Below are 7,226 nucleotides of genomic sequence, written 5' to 3' on the forward strand. Positions count from 1 at the left end.
ACTTTGAGGTATTGCACGAAATCCAGCCCACATCAAAAAATCATTGGGACTTCTTCCATTGACTTATATGGAACCTTGACAGGTCTGAGATGCCGGATTTTCTGATTTGGACTTTTCCATCCTCTGTGTTTAATACATTTCGAAAAAAAATCTTGATTTTTTAAAAGTATGATTTTATAAAAAAAAATAACAATTTTTTCGGGATTTTTGCATTAGCAGTTTAGTAAGTAACCCCCAAAGTGTTTTAAATTTTAACTACAACAAAAAAATATTTTATAGTCTGTGATGCATTCTGTTAGTTTGAACATAGATATACTATTGTACAACCAAACAAAAAAAATAACAAAAAACAATATTTGAGGAAAGCACATTTAATAAGTTCATTTATTTAACCAGTTTTGAAGTATAGGAAATGTAAAGAGAACATAACCCTCTCTAAAGTGGACTGTTTTGTAATGATAGCTCTCCAACCTAGACCTAATTAATTATCAATGATATTTCCAATGAAAATCACCTCTACTAGTTCTACTAGTTCTACAGCAGTTATCTCACTGTTGTCTAACGTAATTTTTTTTCTTTTATCAAACATTAAAATAGACATTTTATTGTTTAGGGACTGTTTATGTCTTTAGTTGACAACTGCATGACTCAAAGAGAGAGTTAAATAGGAAACCAAATGTATTCTTATTTAATAGAGTTTAGAATAGGTATTTTTATATGACTGAATGTTTAAATAAACCAGCCTTAGTAGAGAGCAGATATGCTGTATATTATATACTATCGTCTCCAACCTAAATAGCTTGCAGTTTGCGTGCAAGAATGAATATGTCTGAGTCATTATCAGAGATATTGTACTGCTGTTTGTCTCTGTTAATGGCCAGAACCTCCAGGTCTATTATAGCAAAGCCAGCATCAGTTATAGCATTTCTCATGAATTCCTCAGTTAAGGTTACACAAGAAAACCTTGTGCCTCCTAAGAAGTAGTAGGTACAGTTAAGAAGCTCATCAATTATTAAATGCCCTCCCACTTTTAGCAAAGATGAAATGTTCTTAAGGGCATCACAAAAACTATCCAGATCACGGACACATTCCAAGCACCCAATGGCCATTACACAGTCAACTCTGGGCAGCACCAGAGGTTCCACAGGATTGCTTTTATTTATATCACATTTAATTATCTTTGTCACCGTCTTTTTCAGTTTTTCTCTCTTCTCTTCCACTGTTGTACTGAAAGAGTCATAAGATCTCATTGAGCTTCTTTGCAAACAAGGAGCAAACATTTGCTTAAACTACCCCATAGCAATCATTGAAGCCAATCAGGCCTTTACTTTAATTAACCCAACTTTAATGGTTTAATCATGACCACTTTCCCAGTTGTTGATATTTCTATAATATAACAGTACTTTGTACATGATAGTTACTAAGCTGCATAAATTCATATTGGTGGCAAAACAATCCTATATCACTGATGTTATATGTAGTCTTATGTATTTTATGTTTTTTTATGTTTGTGTCAATATTGTGGGCCAATCAGGCCTTTGCTTTAATTAGTCCAACTATAATGGTATAATCACAACCCCGTTTCAAGTTATTGCAATCTCTATAATAGAAGTTTGTTATAAAAGTGTTACCTTTTCCTCAGGTCTGCCATTGCTTTAAAGCAGCCTTTCAAACTTTGTGCTCACTGATATCAAGGCTTAAATTAACACCAATATGAAAGAGAAAACAGGCCTCCTTCCCATTAAATATAAAAAATGGCACACCACCCCTGGGACATAAGACAATGTTTTGGTAGAATTAATATTGAAATAGTGCCTTACCCCTTTCCCTCCAGATCACAGACTGTTTGTATAACAATTGTCCAGTCAAATATTCCTGGTTCATTTCTCAGGGTTTTTTTTATAGTACTCCCGGTTACGCTCAGTGTACTCCGCACCGATGATCTCTTTAAAAGATTCACATGCAGAAAGGTCCTGATAAATTGTTGGTCCTTGGCCAATGTCAATAAGTGTTTCCCCTTTCACTCCACCTGATCAATACATTAAGATGACTGATGTTCTACCAATTTATTTTCTGCAGCTCTTTAATAAAACATATAAAACTATAACATAACATGATAATGAGTTTATTGTTCACAATCAATAGATTTAAGAACATAATAATGATTCAATGAAGGGTGGCCCGGATCTGTTGCAAGGCCACAAAGGCCTGGGCTTAGGGCGGCAATATTTTAGGGACGGCATGTCGCCCAGCCGCATTGGTTAAAGTACTGGGGATCCGATGACTGCTCCCAGCGAAGGCTCCGCATCGCTAACGAGGGGAGGAAGTTACGGCCCTAAGGAAATGCCTATAAAAATGAGAGACCACAAAATTCAAATAAAATCTTGCACTTCGAGAAAATGAAATGCAAAATTCTGCTGGAACTTAAAGGGGTTGTTCACCTTTATTGTCCAAATCTTATGACACCACTAACAATGTTCACAAACAAAAATATAGTTCACTTGTAATGAATGTTCACTCACTTGTATTACCCAATTTCAGGCTGTGTAGAGGTATATAAACCAGAATAGGGATACTAAAAACAAGCAGTAAAACCTCACAATACCTTTACTAAAATTATTTGCCTAAGAGATAAAAGAGAATAAAAGGAATGAATGCTGTGCTAGTAGCGCTACAATTCCATTAAATTTCTCTGGATCCGAGATTCAATTTAAGTTTAAAAAAGGTAAGATTTCAATAATGAGCTTTTTTTTAATTTTTTTTTTAAAAAAGTTTGAAGGCTCGCCGGCGCACGTTTCACATACACTTTATCAAGGCAAAGCGTATGTGAAACGTGCGTCGTGAGCCTTCAAACCTTTTTTTTTAAAAAATTATTTGTATATAACACAATCGATTGAAATACCATTAATTGTATGAGAACTAAGCATATGATTATAATAGCACTAAGAACTTATATAATTAGATCTCAATTAATTGTGTAAGATAGTGTGGGGTTTTACTGCTTTTTCTTGTTTTTAGTACCACTAACAATGTTCTCAATGTGTAAAAAAAATACATTTTCCATAACAAAAAGTAAAAAGTTTGTTGTAAAAGCTAATTTTTATACCTGATAAATCAGGGCTTCACCTTTCTGAAGGGATGGGAGTGGCCCTTTTTAAATCAGACACACTGAGAACTTCCTATATGATAACATCATCACACCCAGGCTTTGATATTGCACTCCTGCTAGTAATTCATCCTATTATTCATTCATGCTTGTGCACTTTAAACAGTCACATAATTTGAATGGTAACTGGTTAATTTCTCCCTTGCAATGGCATAGTTTAACAGACTCAGCATATCAAAAATCTAAAATTTTCACTGCATCATTACTTGAGGAGTTTTTTATATATACATGTATGAAACTCTTTCTGTATATATGACCCCATCTGAGAGTCTCTCTCCCCACAAATAAGCATTCCTGCCTTCCAACAAACAACCACACAGCCATGCAGACAATTACTGATGTACAGTACATCATACTGCAGAAAAGGAGCGACCTTGTTCTCCCCCTTCTTGCACTCTCATCCACCTTCTGCCTATGTAATAACTGAATAGACTATCAAAGGGGTGTTACCCTTTCTGGGAATAAATACCTGCTTTCGCATATTTTTATATGTCTTCTCTTTTAATAACTTTGGCATCAAGCATCATTTCAATTATGTACAAAGTTGCGTCAAAACATCCACAAACACTTCACTGACTTGCTTAGAAATGTATGTAACTTACACATCAAGCAATGACAGGCAGAGCAGCGTGACAGGAGCAGGTCGGTAGGTTTAAACTTACGGCAAACTTCACTTACCCCCAATTAACTGCAAAATAATTAATGCAATTATTTATATGAACTACACATTATAGTGTAAAATCAGCTGTTTCTCTTGGGATCTACATATTGATCTATATAAATTTTTCAGCAGTGGGAATTAGGCTTGGGCGAATTTGACCCACTTAGTTTCACCATAAAGTTCCTTAGAATAAGCCATTCTATAACATACTAAAAGTTAACTTAAATGTGAGCCATCCCTTTAAGGCCTGCAAAATTTGGTGGAATTTGTAGTGCCTGTTCTTTGCTTTACATATTTGGCAAGCCATGAAATAGTTGTAACCCTTTCACTGCCAAAGGATCTTTTTTTACTTCTATTGCTAGTTTTTGAGCGTGTTGTGATTTAATTTCAGGTGCATTTCCTGGGGGAATGGGGGCTTTTAGTACACCAAGGAAGACTTTATCTTGTTTTTTTCAGGACAAACTAAGCTTTCAAAATAAGCTAACATGTTGGTGTAATTCTACGTCTGTAACAAGATAAGGGGTTCAAAATATCTAAAAAATTGGGAAATAAAATGCACTACAGCATCTTATAACTCAAATGCCATTGGGTGCCAACAAAAACACCCTAAATTTGTTGAACAATTTTTGATGCCCAAAGTGAACAGTTTTATCCAAGTATATGGCATGTACAGACCCCATAATAAAAATAGTGCATATGAATTTCCATAGTTAATAGTCCAGCTGTCCAGCAAAGTAGCTCCCTAACAGTATGAAGTCTGTAGAAAACCATATTTATATTCTCACAAATGGATAAATATGGATAATATTTTTTTGCTCCAAACCACAAAGCTACAAAGCTTTTCTAAAAACGGGTAAAACATGCAGAAATAAGAATGCAAGAAAATAAGTTAAAAAAAATGACACAATCAATAAAATGATTCATCCAGCAGTGTAGTAGTAGTCAAAATACCTGATCTGCTAATCAAACAGTTAAAAAAAAAAAGCTAAAATGATTTTTAAGGCAAAACTAACATGCAATAATAAATTTCAAAAAGCATGGAAAAAAGTTATTTTGTGTACGTGTGCACACGTTGAACACTTGTGTGGTTGCATATACTGTATGTCTATATACGTGCATGTGTAAATATGTGTACAAAACTGTGATTTTAAGTGTACAAAATAAAAAAAAGTCAAGCTTGCATAAATGTGTGTTCTGTGTATGTAAGGTTGTCTTGTGTCTGGTATGTGTTTTACCTGGGGGGGGGCACTGGTAGCTGGAGGGAGATGTCTGTAGAAGGCTCGAAGTGCGCATGCAGCTTGGGAGGGCTTCCAGAAAGAGGCCAAACAGCAGACACCTACTGTAGTTGTCACAAGTTCCCAGTTCCACACCCTGCTCCCCTCAGGTCCCCTACTTTGCACACCTCAACCCATCTCTGCACACCTTAATCCACATCCACATCTTAATCCCCCACCTCTGCACATATCAGTCCACCACCTCTGCACATTTCAATTCCCCCACCTCTGCACCCCCTGTACATCTCAATCCCCCTGCGCATCTCAAGTACCTCCCTCAGACACTTACCTATCCCCAGCTCGCAACCCCTTCCCCGCCCAAATTATTAACAGGATCCTCTCTGCTTGTGCACAGTTGAAGTCTCTAAAGCACATTGCCAGCACTTTCCCTTCCTTTCCCAAACTTCTAACAGTTTCTCTTCAGCCTTGCCCAGCACATCACAGCACATAGAAGCAATGGCAAATTGACAGCAGACACAGCCAATAGGAGTTAGGTTATTGCCACTGCAGCTATTAATGATTTGAATAGCAAACATTGTCATACTGTCAAATTTCAGATGAAAATGCATGCCCACATTTTCAGATCAAAATCTACCTTTATGTGCAGTGAAAGGTGGTTGACAAGTCAATAGATAGCAGGTGTTTTTTTTCCAGGGGAGAAAACTGGTGTGTCGTAACAAACAATTTTAAACTTTATCTTCTTTAATATTACTGGTACTTTAAAAGTGAGTTATAATTTTTCATAGAGGTTCTCTAATTATTCTCTTGGCAAAGTATTTTCTCATAGCATTGTCTCCACCTGTGCTGGTGACAGACATTTCACCATTTAGTTAACAGGGTTTTAAGCTGTACCTTATCTCGTGAACGATTACTTGTCTATATTGTTTGTGGATTCTGGTTACACTTCTAGTAAAATTATTCCTCATAGGAAAACAATACTTGATCTGGTTGTAACAACAGTAAGGGTAGAGCTCCAGGGCTGTATTTATATATAGGCCCACGAGGGCTTGTGCCTAGGGATGCACGGTTTTGGGGATGGTCCTCAGGTGCCTATTTTTTTCCAGTGACGGAGAGAAGACTGCAGAAGTGACATCACGTGCACGGCACACTGACATCACTTCTGCAGAACGCACCGCATGACTGCAGAGCGTACGGCACAACATCATCGCGTATGGCATAGGGGCGTGTTTAGGTCCAATGCCTAGGGCGGCATCAGACCTAAATACAGCCCTGTGACATTTTTTTTCATTGGATTGACACCCGCCGACAAAACGCCAGCGACAAGTCGGATGGAGTCGCACACGTGAAGATATAGTTTTGGTGGAATAAAAAGTTGGCGGTAACAACTACATTACATGTGACGTGACACGACTGTCAGATGTGGACGCAGAAATCTTCATCCAACAGACGGACCGTGTAACTTCGACTTTTCATTCAGTACAATTATATCTTCATGCGTGCAACTCCATCCAACTTGTCACAGGAGTTTTGTCTCGGGCATCAATCTGGCGAAAAATACTCATGGAGCTCTACCCTTATTCCTTCAGTCTGAGATGACAACTTATAACAGGTGTACAGTATTAAATAATCAAATAGGTTTGCAATTACAAATTTGAGGACTGATAGAAGAGAAGTAAATATATGATACTTACGCACAGTAAATGTCTCATGAAGTTTTCTCAAAGTAAATTGCATCAAACCTTCCCTTACTACAACGCCTGAATTTGGGTTGTAGAATGTATCTAAATAAGTCTGAGGATTGAATTTCTCCTCATAAATATCTTTGCCTGTGAGTTCGGTATCCATGTTGTTAGTTTCCTCAAAAAGCTGAAATGACGATTGTTGACTAAATCTATCTCTTTTTGTAATTAGAAGTTGGGTGTGGTTTCTGAAAGCTGGCTTCCAATAAAATTAAAAGGCAAGTCAACCCAAAAACATATATACATTAATAAAAAAATGTCAGTGCTTTTAAAGTTATTTGTAAAAACAATTGCTATTGAAGACAGTATTGGCTTAACTCCTGGTTGTTACTTTTAAAACAATGTTGCAAAAGTCTTTCGTTCCCCAGCAAAGACAGGTCTGCTAATCAGCTGCCTTGTAACAAAGTAACATAGTAAGTTAGGTT

At 36.8% G+C, this 7,226-nt stretch overlaps 1 long non-coding RNA gene and 1 pseudogene across 1 annotated transcript; both read right to left on the minus strand.

Annotated features, from left to right (window-relative positions):
- Positions 1-204: 204 nt before the first annotated feature.
- On the minus strand, positions 205-6,956 carry LOC108695838 (annotated as a pseudogene).
- On the minus strand, positions 2,110-5,670 carry LOC121395555. Its single transcript, XR_005962547.1, has 2 exons — positions 5,391-5,670; positions 2,110-2,347 (listed from the first exon to the last, which is right to left on the minus strand). It is a non-coding gene; the product is annotated as an uncharacterized LOC121395555 (long non-coding RNA).
- Positions 6,957-7,226: the final 270 nt, after the last annotated feature.

Source organism: Xenopus laevis, chromosome 7L, assembly GCF_017654675.1.
Source record: "Xenopus laevis strain J_2021 chromosome 7L, Xenopus_laevis_v10.1, whole genome shotgun sequence".
Taxonomy (NCBI): Eukaryota; Metazoa; Chordata; class Amphibia; order Anura; family Pipidae; genus Xenopus; species Xenopus laevis.